The sequence below is a fragment of the Macrobrachium nipponense genome, chromosome 6 (genome assembly GCF_015104395.2).
Source record: "Macrobrachium nipponense isolate FS-2020 chromosome 6, ASM1510439v2, whole genome shotgun sequence".
Lineage (NCBI taxonomy): Eukaryota > Metazoa > Arthropoda > Malacostraca > Decapoda > Palaemonidae > Macrobrachium > Macrobrachium nipponense.
This window is the reverse complement of record NC_061108.1, coordinates 19,652,648-19,671,457: the sequence shown is the minus strand read 5'-3', so window position 1 is coordinate 19,671,457 and position 18,810 is coordinate 19,652,648. Positions and strand designations below refer to the sequence as shown.

At 37.6% G+C, this 18,810-nt stretch overlaps 1 protein-coding gene across 15 annotated transcripts in view; it reads right to left on the bottom strand.

Moving 5' to 3' along the window:
• Positions 1–18,810, bottom strand: part of LOC135216705 (protein quiver-like) — a 782,257-nt gene that overhangs the window by 209,690 nt on the left and 553,757 nt on the right. The gene's annotated exons all lie outside the window — the stretch shown is intronic.

Below are 18,810 nucleotides of genomic sequence, written 5' to 3'. Positions count from 1 at the left end.
GAAATTAACAAGGGCCGTCTTAAAATTTGAAGGAGCAGTTAGCCATTTAAAAATCAGACAGTAAGTGGATGATTAGATTTAGAGCAGTCACACACGCAACTGATGTTAGTGGGTATCTGTGGGCACCTGTGTGGACAAAAAAAAAAAAAAAAAAAAAAAAAACTAAGCAAACGGGGCACAGAAGGGGGAAAACATACAATAAAAAAAGTTGGTTCCCAGGAGATTCTAAGTTAGCGAGAGAACATTCTTTGTGGATAACATCATCAAAGAGGTTTAACTGCTGTTTGTTTTAATGACTACATTTCATGAGAATGGACAATTACGCGGGTTCAAGAGCTGCATTTCATGAAAATGATCAATTACGTGGGTTCAAGAGCTGCATAAATGGAAATTGTTAAAACGTTAGATAACATTAACAAGGAGTAATAAAGGGTGTTGATAACTGTCTTCCACTTGGAGGATTATCACATTCAAATTTCAAAACCTGACTACTCAAGGAAACTGAGTGCTCTTCGTATCGATCAGCAAACAAGATCGAGGGAGATGTTTCGTCTGCATTTCTCTTAAATTTTCAAAGATCAATAAGGACTTTCCTGGATAAAGATTTTATTATTGAGAGAGAGAGAGAGAGAAGAGAAGAGAAGGAAGAGAGAAGAGGAGAGAGAGAGAGAGAGAGAGAGAGAGAGAGAGAGAGAGAGAGAGAGAGAGAGAGAGAGAGAGAAATGTTTCTTGTGTTAGTTTTTAAAAAATACATCTGTAAAGGATACTATGTATTAAGTTTCTAAGAACAAAATTACGGGTAACATTAAGATTTTGGTAGACATCTGAGGCTTCATATGTCAATATATATAAACATACACACGTATATAGTATATATATGTGTGTATGTGTGTGTGTGTGTCTGTGTGTGAATGTAATGAGTGTTGTAAAGGACTAAATAAAAAAAAAAATGAAAACACTCTTGACGTAAGTTCGATGGCAGGGCAACTGGCGCTGCCAAATGTTATCAACGCGCACACAAGAAAAATAGTTTGAAGACACCAGGAAGAAACTGATATGAAGAAGAAGAAGAAAAAGAAGAAGAAGAAGCAAGTATACAAAACTGGTTCTGTGATGGAGGCAAGCACGCCATTTGGGTAGGTTTGGAGAATAAATCGCTGCACACGTGTTCCTTATAAATGCGAAGAACTGCTAATATGATCAATAAGCTTTCATGAGAGAGAGAGAGAGAGAGAGAGAGAGAGAGTTTACACGGTGCAACGTAGCAGATTATCCGCCATACGTTAGCAAAACCCACCTTCTGGCAGCTTAGGCACAATCTTATGTTTGGGATAACCTAAGTGCCCCTATCTTTAGTAGCAGCAATGACTAAACACAATACGGAAAGAAGAAGTATTAAGAGAGAGAGAGAGAGAGAGAGAGGAGAGAGAGAGTTCCCCATCAATTCCAATCAATCATTCTCTCTCTTCACCTGTCATCCATGAACGCCCTTGGCCAACATATGACAGAGGCTCCTCTTCGTCCCTCATCGACACTCGAAAGGTGAAAGAAGGGGAGGTGAGCCATCCTGAGAGGTAGCTAATGACACTCACACACGGGAAAGAGGGAACACTTTGTTTTGCTATCTAATTACAATCAGGAAAACAAACGGATCTGGGGACGTAGAATAAATCTGTAGAAAAATGAGTGGATAAGGGATTCAATTTGCTACGGATACAAAGTATATTGATAAGACACAAGAAATTCTAACGTGCATGCATACACCTGCGAAAGTAAACGACATTATATATTTATATATGGTTTTAATTGCAATAATAAAAAAAACTTCCCGCAATTACTGACGAATCTATATATATAGATGCTGATCATTTACGTAAACGCACAAATACAGGTTTAAGCAGACATACAGGCATTTCCGTTATTACCAGAACATATACCCGAACCAAAATATTTATAAATGTTCGTATCGACAGACGAAACGGTCGTAATAAATATAAGAATACTTACACGAAATGAATTTATCCAACCTTCTAGAATAGAATATAGAATTTAGGACAAAGGCCAAGCGCTGAGACCTTTGAAGTCATTCAGCGCTAAAAGGAAATTGAAAGTAAAAAGGATTGACGGGTGTAACAGGAGGAAAACCTGGCATTTCCACTATGAAATCATTGTTAGCAGAGGGTGGAAGTAAGATGTAAGAAAGAGATTATGAACGGAGGTACAGCAAAAGGAATGAAATGGATTGCAACTAGGGGCCGAAGGGAAGCCACAAAGAACCTTAAGTAATGCCTACAGTGCAATACATGAGGTGCACTGACGCCTCTACCTTCCCCAATGCGGGAACCAACCTTCTAGGCTTGTGTTTAGCTGTTTGTTTGCATGGTGTTTTTACGTTGCATGGAACCAGTGGTTATTCAGCGACGGGACCAACGGTTTTACGTGACTTCCGAACCACGTCGAGAGTGAACTTTTATCACCCGAAATACAAATCTCTGACTCCTCAATGGAATGCCGGAGAATTGAACTCGCCGCCACAGAGGGGGTACGCCAACACCATACTGACCACGCCACTGAGGCGCTGCCTTCTAGGCTTGAAAAATGACATTAGATCACATCCAAAATACCTTGATTATGTTCTTTGACGCTGCAATGACCGACAGATGTCTTGCTGACTGACCTTGGCCAGTACAAGAAAATAAAGAGAAAGAATAACGACGCTAATAGCATTCTCTGGTCATATAATGACATGGCTGCCAATAAGACAAGAGACAAATAAAACATTCCTAAAGTTACCATAGCAGGTGGTCTGTCACTCTAGGGGGACAGGTAAAATGACATAAATATCATGCACCTGTTGGTTCTTTTACAAATTCATCTTCATCTGCTAGTCAAGTAACTGTCGCTTTCTAGTTTCACTTATCTTTTTGTTTACTTTCTTGACAACTCACCGATTTTTCCCGTTTGCATTTTTGCGTACACTTCAGTTTAAAACACTACGAAAAGTGTTGCCGATGGAATCGAAGGAAACCCAAGGGCAACGAGAACTTACTCGAATAAGTATGTTCATGCGCATTCATGAACCATGACGCCTTCCCAATAACATCTTTGAGCGAAAAGTAAGTCTGTACATCAACCTGTTCGTTAAACTCTGCTTAAATAAGTCTGAACTCGGTTTGTTTCCTTCGTTGCCCTTTAGCTAATAATAATAATCATCATCATCATTATCATCAATAATGGGACAGAGAGTTAAAGAAAGGGCATTAAGTCCATTTAGTTCACGCTACTTACTTCAATAAATAAAACTTTACGAAACGACCCTGACCATATGAAATAGGGTCAGTTGTCGTCGGGCATACACTGCCATTATGTTAATACGCAAAGAAAAGAAATGACGTTCAGGGTCAGTGCGGATTTTTACTTGCACTAAAACTGCTGCTCTCTCTCTCTCTCTCTCTCTCTCTCTCTCTCTTGCTTTTCTTCTACCTCTAGAAAGAATGAAGGAACGTCGTCTAACCCTGAAGTTAATGACATGTTCACGTAATAGTACCCAAGGGTGGTCCTCTTTATAGAAAGTATGACACCTCAGACAATATTGAACTAAGGTTCTTTATGTTTATATTTCTGGGCCGCCCTGTCAACGGAAGCGTGTTTACCCTGAACGAAGTCAGGCTAAACGATTATTAGCATGTCAAGGGCAATAGACCATCGCACATCGATAATTCTCTAAGGAGTATATTTTTCTATTTATAAGAGTAAAAATATAAACCTATAATGTTAATAGGTACATGGTGTATATGTGTGTAATATTTATATAGAGACATATACATACATACATACATATATACATTTATATTATACATATAATACGTAAGTCCGTGTGTAAAATATGTATAGTTATATATATATATATATATATATATATATAATATATATATATATATATATATATATATACACACGTACATGCATACACGAGCTTACATACATATTCCGTGCACCTGTATTTATGGAGAGGCATATAGGTAATGAAGCAGGCGGTTGCATGTACAAATATTTAATGCACCAGTATCTGCATACATGTATCATACCTATCGCGCATATAAAAAATTCATAAGCTAACATGGTGGGCTTACCGGAGATTCGCCAAACCGCGAATAATACATCCGGGACTGAGAATTATAAACACACGAGTAAAGTACACAAAAGTACACAAGGCACTCACGTCACGGCCCCGAAGCGATATAAACCGCGTTGCCAGTTAACGCTCACAAATCATACGTTTGGTGGGAGCCCTTCTTTCACTAGAGAAGATTGCGATCAATGAATCGAGATTGCGCACGTAGGCCTCCGCGGCTTTGCGCATCCATGGGGTAAATCAGTCGGCTTAACGGCTCGGTAAATGATCTTTTGATCTTTTGGTAATGTGAGGTTATAACCAACACAACTTAGCGATGAAGTTCGTCTTAAATGCGGACACTCAAACAAAACCGGTAATTACATGCAAGACCTATCTGCAGTCAAAAGGCGATCTACCATTATCCATCAACGCTTGTTTGGGCTTTTCATTTTCGCTGTTGGAGGCAAATCCTGTCTATTAAAAAAAAGTGAATAAATAAATAAAATATCAAAAAGCCGAATGGATGAAATTTAGTATAATCTCTTCAATTTTGACAGACCACCTGCTATGGTAACTTTAGTAATGTTTTATTTGGCTCTCTTATTGGCAGCCAGGTCATTATATGATGAGAGAATGCTATTAGCGCCGTTATTATATCTTCTTTATTTACCTAAAGTGTTAATCATATCTCTCAATGCAATGTTTCAAGAAGCCCAATTAAATAACCGGTCGTTAAAAGAAATGTAAATTGGCGCAACTTAATTACCACCTTTGTTCAAACTAATACCTCTAACAGTGATGACATTAATATAAGCACCATCATGATTACATGTAATACCAGTGTCAACACCGATGACAGTGAGTTCTGCGACCGCGGTGAATGACGTCGAGAATCTGCTCCTAACTTGAACACCAAGTACAACCAGCAGCAGTCAAGCGTCGATGACGTCACTAATGCCCTCGCTCTCATTTCGACAATTATTTGCAGAAGGATGAAGGAATCAGTGGCGGGAGAGATATAAATAGCTTCTGGGCCAGCACACGTTTTCCTCGAGTAAAATACCGGCTTGGTGTTTTCATTCTGAACTGACTTTGTAATATGAAATGATGAACATGAATGAATATATATATATATATATATATATAATATATATATATATATATATATATATATATATATATATATAAAACGTGAAACTATAGTATATTTTCCTAAAGCATCCGAATGTTTAGTTCATTAGAATACTAAAGACCGTTGAAAATAATTTAAGGGATTTTATCCTACTTATTTTTTTCGAGTTAAGTTTCTTTCCTCGACTAAACATTATCAATCCCTCATAAGCAGTCTCGATCAATGTTTAGAAATCACCGCTTTCAACCAGTTGACAGCACTTCATCTTCCACTCACCTGGTAAGTTTCGACTATAAATTGTATATGATTAATCAAACTTGCATTAAACTCATACCTAAACGAAAAAAACTCCCAATATCCCATAATCTAAGAAAAGTTTCTTTCAAGGTTAAGCAACGACCTCTCGTCCACTTACGTCAGAGCCAACTTATCAACATCTCCACACATCAAAACATGAGGATCTACTCATGTCATGAGAAGTGAATGAATGTGCTCAGGTGTGAGAGAGAGAGAGAGAGAGAGAGAGAGAGAAGAGAGAGAGAGACAGAGAGAGAGAGAGAGAGAGAGAGCCACTGACAGCTTGTTTGCGTAACCGCCCATCTACTTTTACCAGAATTTCCTTTCGCTTGTGACAGCGAGTAAATAAGATTTCCCTCATATTATAGTTGGCAGTTTGTGCATCCCTTCAAGTCTATTAAGTTTCTTTTTATTCTTTTGCCTCGAAGCTGACAGTGAAGTCAAAGGTACGTTCAGTTTCTGTCAGAATGGATTCATGTACTCTCTAGGTGGAATTGAACACATTTTGGCTTCGTTCACAATCTTTACACACACGCTTACTCGACCATTTTAAAGCACCCGTTCTGAAATCATATCAGCGCATTGAAATTCTTAATTAGTGTAATATTGTTCTCAACAACTAATTTATCTAATACTCAGTTACCTTCACTTATATCCATTTGCCAACACTTGAAATGTCATCTTTTAAATACAGGATTTCATTATTTTAAAACTACCATTGTTTGTTGACTTTGCCGTTATATTTTTTCTTTTTTTACCAAAATATCGAGTGTCTTTCAAAACTGAAGGATCAGACGCGCAGATGGGCCAATTGTCTGTTTATTTCCCCTCAAACTTTCTTAATTTCTCTCCACTTTCACTCAAGCATTATTATTATTATATTCTCTTTTTCACACTTCCTCGAGAGTAGCAGAATCTCCGTCCAGTTTTCCTTCAATCTCTCTCTCTCTCTCTCTCTCTCTCTCTCTCTCTCTCTCTCTCTCTCCCTGCTTCATGCACTTCAGTCCTTAATCTCTTTCCCAGAATCCGGCAAAATAGGCTATTTCCTGACGAACTATCAAGTGGGTCCCCCTGGACACGGCATCCAGGAGATGACACCACTTAGCGTGCCTCGAGAACCACTACGGACCTCATGAATTCCTACGACGGCCGTACACGGCATTATGAGGCATCCGTGGTTATTCAGATTGGGCGAGAATATCAAATATTCAACTCTCAGCTGAAATTCCCTCTATCCTCAGTGGACTCGGGCTTACGTTCGACATTTCTTGTTCAGTATTTTCTTTTTGCTTTTTCCCTTTGCAATGTTTCCTGCTTTCCTTTATGAATTTCTTGCCCTAACTAATCATTTTTGAGTGTGATACTTACTTCATAGTCTTTCTAGAGAAAATATGAAGTATAATTTGATTATTTAATAATCAGAATATTCAATATCAAGTACCTGTCGAATTCACGTATCCACCAACTGGAATTTCTGAACTCATCTCTGCATAGTCTCTTTTCCTATTACACTACAACGGAATCCTGTTTCAGTAGAGACAACGCTACATGAAAGAAAATCTCTCCACTCGGAGATTTCGCCAACAAAAGAGTCCCACAGTAACCTTAAGCTTCGTCCTATGAGTAAGAAAGCGTTTCCCTGACCTCTGACCTTCGGGAAGTGTCACTCAACCGGCCCCATCCGCCCTCACGCCCCAAATTCAGGTAAGTCGCTTGAAAACAAATGGAATGAAAAGAAAGTGAAAAAAGTCAAAAACATAAATATAAGGCTAAGGGGTCCATTGCATTTGTATCTTAACTGAGAGTGATTATTTATTTGAAAGATGGTTTGTTTTCCCTGTCATCGCTCTTCGGAATATTTTAAACATTTTTCCTCTGTCAATAAGGAAGCAAGATTATATTGGAATTTATATTAAAACTCGACTTTGTATCGACTTCCGCAATCATTATTCAATTCATAGTATAAACATACTTTATATACACTTGCAGTACTACATGACACCTATAAATAAAGACACAAACAAACATAGTGCACAGCAGATCTTAATACACACTGACAAGCTTCGTGGTTTACGCCCTACCTGCGTACCAGTCGACCCAGTTGTGTATGGATACCTGCGGTTAGCTAAGGTTAAAAGTAAAACGGCATAGGGGCAGCAACCCCCTCCCATTTGGATTTCTAAGTGTTCGTCGTTTAACTGAGAAACGTCATTTTTAAGTATTTGGCCACCACCCTTTAGTAGTCATGTCTTATTTTCGTCTATTCCTTTAATTTTGGTTCTTATTTTGTTATTCTTTGTTACTGACATCTTTTCATCTATTACACACATATATAGTCATAATGACATTTAATCTCTAACTCTGCAATGTTTTATAAAAAGATTTCATATCATAAACAAGACTTTCTTATTACACACACACACACTCTGGCATTATATATATATAGTATATATATATATATATATATATATATATATATATATATAATATAGAAATATATATATATATATTATAATATATATATATATATATATATATATACTATATATACCATATAAGATAAACATGTTTTATTATCTGGTCAGAGTCACCCGCGTACGCATAAAGTTAGTATATGCTAGTTCTTTTGATTAATTTACATATTTTGTACCTGGATACTTTCAAGTACTTTCAACGGATGTGACAGGTATTGGTGCCACACTAAAACATCAACCCTTTTACATGCGCTGCAGATGTTACTACAAATAAGAGGCGTTTTCATTTAGCGACTTTCATCATGTCAACACAGTCCTCTGGGACGTATACTCGCTAGCGGAAGAATTCTGCAAAAGCTTCTTATACTTATTCACAGGCTGGAGAGTGTAGCTTAAAATGTTCTCGGATAAATAATTCACAGTTATAATAAACTGGCTGACATGGGTTCAGTGACTTTCGATGGTGTGACTCCCGCTGATTTATAAAACCTCACACCCCTTTACAGAACTATTGTGTTAATTGCAAGAAGGATGGAAGGACAACAAAGAGGATTAATCCTAATAGATCATCGCAATGGGTTGACGACACTTAATTTCTTTTTCATTCCTATGAGTTGTGACGCGCGATTTCTCGATATAGTGACATCAGCCTGAGCAACAGCTTCATTTTACTGAATCCATTGCCACAATTTGAAAAACCATGTAAGATTTAAACAACGGCTGCCATATAAACCTTACATCATATACGGTGAAATTTCGGTGTAGTAGAAATAATTTTAATGACAAATTTCTGACTGGAAAAAACCAGTGAAAGTCTCGACTGAAAAAAACTATATAAGATTAACAACTAGGTTTTAAATGGACCACCGCGACAAACTTCCATCAAAAAGACCTGAACTTGAAGTGAGTAGCTCCCCAAATAGGAAACAGCGCAATGCGCAGGAGAACGCATCTCAGGAATTTAAAACTGTGGATTAACAAAGAGACCTTCTAGTTTTCTAGGGCAGAGCGACAGTTAAAAGCCACAACAGCAGTAGCAGCAGCAGCAGCAGCAGCAACAGCAAAGCGGCACATGTGCCGATTCGCGTCTAATCTTGCTTTCTTTTTCTGTTTAAAATCAAGTTCTTTCTATGCGTTTTATAAGCATTATTTGGATTTTTTTTTTATGTTGAATCTCTGCCCATAAGAAAGGTCATTATTTCTTTATGTAATATAACGCTTTACTCAATATGAAAAAATAAAAATACCTACGTATGAGATATCCATTTTATAGGGTGTCTCGTGAAATCGGAGAGAGAGAAAAAGAAAATGACAAATAGCCTGTGCCGATGTCACAATATATTATTAAAAGAAAATCCGAAAAGAAGCAGAAACCACAGGTTAATTAAGAAAAAAAAATATTACACTTACTCAGCAGCTAAAACTCCTTACAATTACCAAAGGTCTTTCACAAAGGAGCTTTTTCGACATCAAAATCAAACTGGCTTAGTACGGAAAACAACATTTTCTCAAAGAAGGTTCTGCTTCTTTTGACTGACAGCTCAAAGAAATGAAAGCATCAAGATGAATCAAGCAACTCCGATAATTCAATTTATAACGAAGCCAAGAAAGATAAACACGGGTTTAAGAATGAACAACATAGCCAAGACAGGTACATAAATCCTCCTGAAAATGATCATATTTCGTTTATTAAAATTTACAACGAATTCAAGTGATTCGAACGATAGCATATAGGTATACATCAACGCACTAAAATTGAAAGCAAAAACTGAGCATAAAATTTTTATAACAGAGAACTGTGAAACGTCATAAAATAAGATAAGATAAGGTACAAGGCGAATTCAAGTTCAGAAATGTTAAAACCAACAAGATTTCATAAGTTCATATATATACATACATACATATATAATATATATATATATATATATATATATATATATATATATATATGTGTGTGGTGTGTGTGTGTGTGTGTGTGTGTGTGTGTGTGTGTTAAAAACGATCTCTTAAGGAGCAGGAAGCCCCTCCTAATGATCCACCACCACCAAAACATCCGTGACCTGAGGGACTGTCGCGTGTGGACCTCCCGAAATGAATCAATTGACTTTGAGCACAAGTTTTACGGCTTTCAAACGCAAGTCGTGACTGGAGCATAATGTCTGTTACAACTCGGTCTCCCCATTCCGAAGACATTATCAGGACTGCATTTACAAACCGTGAACTTGACGCTAGCGCTCCAGGATAAGTTGCTGAAGCGTGGGTTTTGTAATGGGCAAGTTAAGATCTGATTAGGGAGTTCATGTTCTAAATTCAGTTGAAACTTAACTGCTTTCACCCTTGGGGAAATGGTAGAGCGAATAAAGATAACTAACCATACCGCGGAGAACTTTAATAACCGAAAACAGCGAATGATACAAATAAAACTACAGTTCATGAAAAACATTTCGGCGTTAAAGATACAACAGTGAAACGAACAGAGAGAGAGAGAGAGAGAGAGAGAGAGAGAGAGAGAGAGAGAGAGAGAGCAGAGCAATTCCTTCACATATCCTTACAGTTGTAGGAAGGGAACGAATAATGCTGCAATAAATTTGCGTCACTGTGTAAACTTAACCAAACATGATCAAAGATCCAGTGTGCAGCTCCGGCTAACGTAACTCGATTAAAGCGCTGGAAGTTAACACGGGATCTTACACGGGGCGCTCAATGAATGATTACAGTAGGTGTCGTGTTTACCTAGCGACGGACTGACACCGAACTCCGGCTAGGTTTTCGTGTTAGAACAACCTTAAATCTACCTGAAACCCGACGAAGGCCATTTTAAGAATGACTTTTTTTCATAAAGAAAGAAACAACACCAGAAAAATGAGCAGAAGAACACAGTGCAAAATAAAAGCGTACCACCGCTATAATAATAGCAACAAGTAGGAAACACACCTTTTATTTATAGCTCGTTTACACAGAAAAACATCAAACGATCTTTAAAGGGGAGGGGAAACCCGTTCTCAAACGTGGAAATAGCTGTAACGGATCGATTAATCAGAAACTGTTGTAAAGGAGTTTGAAAAAGGAGTTTCTTATTGAGAATTACGAAGGGTACAAATTCCCTCCTTCAGACTCGAGGAGCAGGTAAGAGGACACTCGCCAGAGTTGGCAGCGATATCACGGCAGTATTTTTACATGTCTGCTACATCGTGCGACCGCGATTCGACTGGCGGCACACACACACACACACACACATATATATATATATTAGCTAACCAACCAGGTGCTGCCCGGGGAAACATTGAATGACAGTCGATCATTTATACCTTACAAAGGAAGTAACATGTGCAGTGGTTTTGCTTGACTTGTTTATTTAAAGGAAGGAATACTAGACAGCATTATTAATCACAGGAAAGAAAAGCATTTTCAATGATAGTACACATGCCAAAAAAGTGCAAAGGAGATGCAGGAACATTTTTCTAGTGTCATCACCATTCCAGGAGTGCTATTTCGCCCGACAGTGAGCGAGTAACACGTCAGCCCGCTGCTGCTGTAGAACCCCATTTGCACAGTCGGTAGGAGAGTTTGATAGGAAGTGTATGAGCCTATGTTTCTGACACTCCACGTTCCACACCAGTCCAAAATGTTATCCCATGGCTGGGTCTTAGCCGTGACCCGCAGTGAATCAGGTACCTCGGAGGGCAAGGGTAGGGTCAAGCCTATACAAAAACCTTCCTTGGGTCTAATGAGTGCCGCGTGCAAAATTTTGTGTAGATCGGTCAAACGGTTCGGGTTTCCATAGAGCACATGTTTAAATACATACAAGTTTACAGGTTTAGTTACATTCACACACACACACACACATATATACGTATTATATATATATATATATATATATATATATATATATTACATACATATAATATATATATATATATATATATATATATTTATAGATATATATATAGCATGTCTGCAGACGCAAACTGGTGTAAAAAATGAGCACACTAATGTGTACATTGTAGGCTCTTCGGTGCACACGTCGATATAAATCTGTCGAAGTATATATTACTAGCATACATACATCGAGTAAACACACACACATCTCATACATACAAAATACACACACACACACACACATATATATATATATATGGTATATATATATATATATATATATATATATATATATATATATAACCGGAATCTAAAAATGAATGCCGACTTTTTTACATCAAAGCCATCTTTGAACTGTTTGTAAACAATGAATAAGCCCGCTTGATAGAGTACGATAAAACTGCTGCAGAGAGTCAGCAACAAAGGTGATTGATGTTCAGAAAGCAAAGCACAGCTGAAAAGGTAAAACACCCAGTCGTTAAATGAACTCTGTTCTGGCGTCCAAAAACACTCCGATATTATGAAGGAAAACATAATCGGATGCTCGCCTTTAGTAGATAGTCTTCTTGATGATGGCCGGGACACTTACTCGTTTTCTGGAAAGGGAGGTTAAGTGGAGAGAGAGAGAGAGAGAGAGAGAGAGAGAGAGAGAGAGAGAGAGAGAGCTTATTGTTTTGATTGCATGAACAGAACACACGTCCTTTACAACAAACTTAGAGAGAGAGAGAGAGAGAGAGAGAGAGAGAGAGAGAGAATATCTATGATCTACACCCCGTTATAATTATTCCCGCGAATGCTGTATTTACATCGGCTGGGCGAAATCAAATAATCTCCTGGTAAACTTTCCCTTCCGTTTTCTATGTTTTCCCACCACACATCAAACGCAGCAGTACACCCGATGGGAGGAGATCTAGCAAAGGCGTCATCAAAGCCAAGTCCTTCTCTTTGAAGTCCCAAGTTTGTTTAAATGAATGTCATTCGTTCTCATTTTTTCCGTTCGATTCTTATATCGGTAGCCAATTTTTCAGCGGCGGTTTAGCGCGAAGCCCAACTTGATTTATTTACAGGAAAACTTCAGGTCGGCGCAGAAACCAAAGTGCTGTAAACACTGGTTTCCTCTGACTTTTCACTGAAGCCGATTTCAAATAAACTTTGTATATTTGTGGCAGGGTTAACGTGTACGTATAATCAGTATGTGAGGACATTTCCTACCATCGACAACTCAAGGTCAACTCTACAAGGCTTCCAGAAAAAACATAAATTGTAGCTTTATAAACTATCAAGAAAATATGCACTTATATGTTTTAATACAAGCATATGCAAAACTTGTATTAACAGAGGTCAAATGTCACCATAAAAATATATATACTTGCATTACTAAAGTAATGCTAAACTAAATTTAACAATGCAAATAACACAATATACATACACACACACACACACACACACACACACACACACACACACATATATATATATATATATATATATATATATATATATATATATATATATATATATATTCACTCATTTGACAAGGAAACTTACATGTGTAATTTTTCTTACCAGATACAACTTATACGTATATATATTACTCATGAGGAAGTTTACAAATGTAAATCCGACTACTTATTCTTAAATACAGTAGCACTCCAAAGCACCACCTACAAATCTTCACTATTCCATAATAGTATACGTTACCGTAAAATACAGCATGTAAATTACACTTAATGGTGTAATTTGAAATTCATCTGCAGTAGTGTGTAATTACAGAGCGGAAATTAAAATTGATAGGTTTCCTTATTCAGTGGAGATTGTACTAAGTATTATAACGTAATATAGAGTCTAGAGTCTCCTTAAATGAGAAAAAAAGTGCCATTAACCTCCATGAAGAATAAGGGACTAAGCCTATATCAGTCCAGTTCTCATTGTAGAGTAGATGAATGTATAAGTCCTCACTGAGTCTGGTAGTCATTTTACTGTGACTAAGACTCATTTGTGACTATCCAGCATCAACAAAGCATATCCGTTCTAAGTGCACGGCAACAGCCGAATCTATTTATACCCTAGCTGTACAGCAACTAAGTGTACTCTTAGTTGTTACAGTACTCCAAGTGTATCAATCCTGGCTATACATCAACTACGGCTATTAGCCCTGACTTACATCAGTTAACAGTAAGCTGTAATTATATCTAATCCAGGCTTTATACAGCAACTGAGTTAATGAATCATCGTGTGCAGTGCCTGAACTGGAAAATAATTCTTTTTTTAACAAATGATATAAATTCTTGACCAGACTGCCTATCAAGAGACCATCTTTTATTAAATTATTAAAATTAACTTTCAACTTACTCATCCAGCTATTTTTTTTTCTACGTCAAGGGCCTGACTTCTACATGATTATGCATGGGAGGTGAATTCCTCGCATTTGAAAAAAACTGAACTGTACTAAACTACGTAATTACGCATTAACCCTTCTAACTATGCAACAAGGGATCTACTCTTAATTAACCATGTAATATACGGCAGAACTCCCTTAATTGAGTGTAAGTAAGCGACTTCTACTGTACATAATTATTCAAAAAGTTGAAATCATTTAAACGATAAGATAAAGAACTCAACTGCACAGCAAGGGATCGAACCATATCTGTGCAACCAGGGAACGAACTCAACATCGCAAAATGAAAACGCTCGCAACTACGTAACTTGAGAGGCAAAATCTACGTAAATTCAGAACAAAAGATCGATTTAGATTACGCAACCAATTATTGAATTTTACACAACTTGGCAACAAGGACGGGAATTTCCCTTAATTATGCAACACGCCATCGATAACTGATTACTCTTATTAAGAGAATAAACCGAAGGAACACAGTTCTTACCTGTGCTAAGTCATTTCGTCCGAGACATGAAACGGACCATTAACTATTCACAGTCAGGAATAGCAATCTTTTAGTCCAAATTCCATTTACTCTTGTCAAGGAATTATGCAAATGTCATAAAGGAATAGGTCTATATATAATCAATAATCTATATATTCAATGTTATATCATACTAATTCCTACGGAGAAAACGGATCACTTCCACTGCAAATAAATGGCGCCACTGCACACGGGCATGAGAAGAAGATAAATGAAGATCACATTGCCCCTTGGTATACTATCAGTTCATCGGGTCCAGCAATACACGAGTATTAATGGTCGTTATAAAAATAAATCGAGATAAACATGTGAAGCAATAGGAATTAAGGTTACAACTGGTAACGTCAGATAAATGGCGTTATTAGGCGATGCAAAGCTAAAGGACTATGTAAGCACGACAGAAATACAATGAATGCTTTAAAATTTGATCACAATGCGCCACATATTCCCTTTTGTAGCAGGAGTGGTGCTGTAAATACTATTGATTTCTGGAGGGCAGCTCCTGCCAAACTCATCCATGCATAAAAATCACAAAATGACCTTACCTTACCTTACAGACCTTACAGTTCGTTCGGGTTGCCCCAGGTCCCTCAGTGTGAGGCGCCTCTAATGTCTACAGAGAGAGAGAGAGAGAGAGAGAGAGAGAGAGAGAGAGAGAGAGAACACCACCACTATTGAGCAGGTTGAAGCATGTGAAGAACAACAGCTATAGTGGGATGAATTCAAGGATGAAATACACTATTTAATAACATCTCCAAAAAGATACGTGTCCCGGACAGTCTCTGAATGTCACGTATGACAGGATACAACTGCGTGGTCCAGGCTAAGGTTATTATAATAAGGCTCTTTCATTCCAGCACCTCTTACAGCGTCCAACATTCTGTGGCCGTGACCAACTAACTCCCCAAAATATATTACCAAGTGACGCTTTATGAAATAATATATATCTTTCACAACTAAAAACGATGTAGAATTCTGTCGTACACTGTCCATAAAGTAATATCTTCAATCAAAAGAGGGAGCTGTGATCCCTATTCGGGTAAATGTTAGCATTTCTCAGCGAACAGGGAGAAATAAGACGAATTAAGGGGACAACCAAAAGTCAACGGTCTAATGAATGGTTATTGAATGCATACAAATCCGGAAATAATTAAGTATGGGCCTTGGTTGTTCTTTGCATACAAAAAAGGCAGCGAAGTAAAGTCGCTGTCACACTGGCGATTTTTCCGTTTTGACGACGACTTTTTGATGTCGTCGTCACGAATTTTGAAACGATAGCGTCAACTTTATTGTTAGTTTACATCTCGGAGAGCGTGAATTTCAAGTCATCAAAAGAAAGATGGAGGAGAGCCTGATACAGTGGACAAGGTTATCAAAGTAGTTTTTGGTCGGAGATATGAGGGACAGACGATGCTTAAGAACGAGCTGTTATTTAGTTTCTAATCCAGTTCTTCATGGCTAGCTCATCTTCCATGCTCAGCTTATAATAAACGCTTTCGTTTTCACGTCGTTTTAACCAGGACCGAACACAAAGGTGTTTTTCTTTCTTTCATTTTTCTTCGTTCTATGTAAAATCATTAAATACATAACAGCATGGCCCTCTATTACAGATAGCTTTCTGTTAAAAGGCATATTTGTTTTAACACTCTTAGAAGTCACAGCCGAGGCGGTTTGTATACACGTTTTGACAACGACAACCACGGTACGAACAACAACTTGTGTGACAGCCAGAGTACAGAATGACGTCGACTTTTTTGGAAAGTCGACGACAAAGTCAGAAAAAGTCGACGGAAATACTGCTAGAGTTACAGCGCCTTAAGTGGCATTTCCATTAGATCCTATCTGCAAGTACGGGTGACTAGAAAGACCCAGAATTATTCTTATTTCAGATAAATTCCCTATAAATTCAATAAAAAAAGCCAAAGTTTCATATAGTTTGTGTAAACATGCAGCAGGACAAAATCTAATCGTGATAAAGTACACAAGAACCTGATAGTAGCCGTACTGCAAAACTTCCTCAGCTGAAAACAGAAACGAAACATAAATAAGTGCCACAGTCCTAATTAGAGGCTCCTTGTCCAAAAGGAATCCTCACATGGCTTGATGAAGAGTATAGACGCCAAAAAGACCTATAATGGGCCTCCGTAATTTATGATGTCCTTGTAATTTTCATTATTAGTAATCCAGTGACGTCTCAGTACATCCAACAGACAATGTAAAGCTCGATACAGTCATCCACAGACTGAAAGACAGGTAAGGAGGAACGAACATACACGTATGTATGTATGTATGTATGTATGTATAATGTTAATGTAAGTGTAAATTTTTGCCACCTACATGTGTGACTTTAATATTTACAAATATTAAGCCACTAATATCGTTTCATATATACATATATATATATATATATGTATAATATATATATAATATATATATATATATATATATATATATATATATATATATATATATAATATATAATATATAATATAGATAGATATTCATACCTAAAAGGTAACTAATCTTAAAATGATTAAAGACGTTTGTTGCTGATTAATGCCTTCAAGTTCTTCTACTTCCAGACGGACCCGAATTCATCTACGTAACGGGTTTCATCTGGAGGTAGTACATGCCTCTGGAAAGTTTCATCCATGAGTACACTCTCAGCTTTAAAACCTTTACAAAAACCATCAAAAAGCAGCCGCGCCATTGTTGTTGCTCTGTATCAGGATGCGTGGAAGGGGAGGGGGGGGGGGGGCTGGGGTAGGATGGGAGACTTTATTGGGTTATGAGGCACAGGAGATAGTGGTAGGAGTGGTTTGGTGGAGGCATGGGGGTTGGGTTACGGAGCAAGAGAGCAGCAAGCTGCAAGCTTTTAAGATATCCAGTAATGAAAATGCGGCCTTCTTGCCAAGATTGGTTTTATCTGTAACTGAGCCAAAGGGCATTAAACACTTTTCATTTCAGCAATACCAAAAGTGCGCTCTCTCTCTCTCTCTCTCTCTCTCTCTCTCTCTCTCTCTCTCTCATACACACACACACGAACACAACGCGCGCGCGAATGCACACAGATATTCAAAATGAAGAATGCACACAGGTATACGCATGAGAAGACGCAGAAAAAAGGCAGTCTAATTTCGGGTAGGTCACTAAACTAATATTAAGACAACTCAAAGACCAAGAACTTGGAAGTTTTCCATTAATTCTAATTCACTGATTTCTACTGTCATTATGAATAGGTCTTGTGTTAAAATGAGAGGAATATTAAACATCTTTTAGAAAAAGTGAAAGACCGAAGGAAGCGGAATTTAACCATCAGGGCCACATATCAAGAACTAGAAACAGGTTATGACCGAACCACCAATACCAATCTACATTAACTAACGCCACATAAACATGAGAGTTTAACAAACGTAATATTGAATACTGCGAACTTATCCTTTTCCAGTTAGATATAATTTATTAAACACATTGAACCTCCAAGTGAAATGCCAGAAAAGAACTTTGAAAGCATACCCAGTGACTAAAACTTTTAATATAAATTAAAAGACGCATAAAAAAACACAGCGTTTCGCTAATGAACGCAGTGAAAAAATAAATCAAACTGCCATCTGCTACTACAGCCAGTGGCAAGTAATAGTTCTGACATTACTAAATGCAGCAACAATTGCCAACATATACTAGCAGCTGACAAACTCTCTCTCTCACTCTCTCTTTCCGTGTACGAACCTTGAAAATGACACAGCAATTGTTCACACAGTAAAAACCTTAAAAAAGAAAACTGCATGGTGTTAGTTCTACCTCCATCGCAATTTATCGAGATTGCTTTCTCGAAAAAAATCATCTCTTTCCAAAAGGTAGTGTTGGTATTTCAAACAAAAACTGATGTTTCTGTATCACGTATCTACTTGAGCGCTTACTAATGCACAAGACATCATTTTGACAGTTGAGAATTTTACAGATATATAAACAAAAGGGAAACTCCACAAC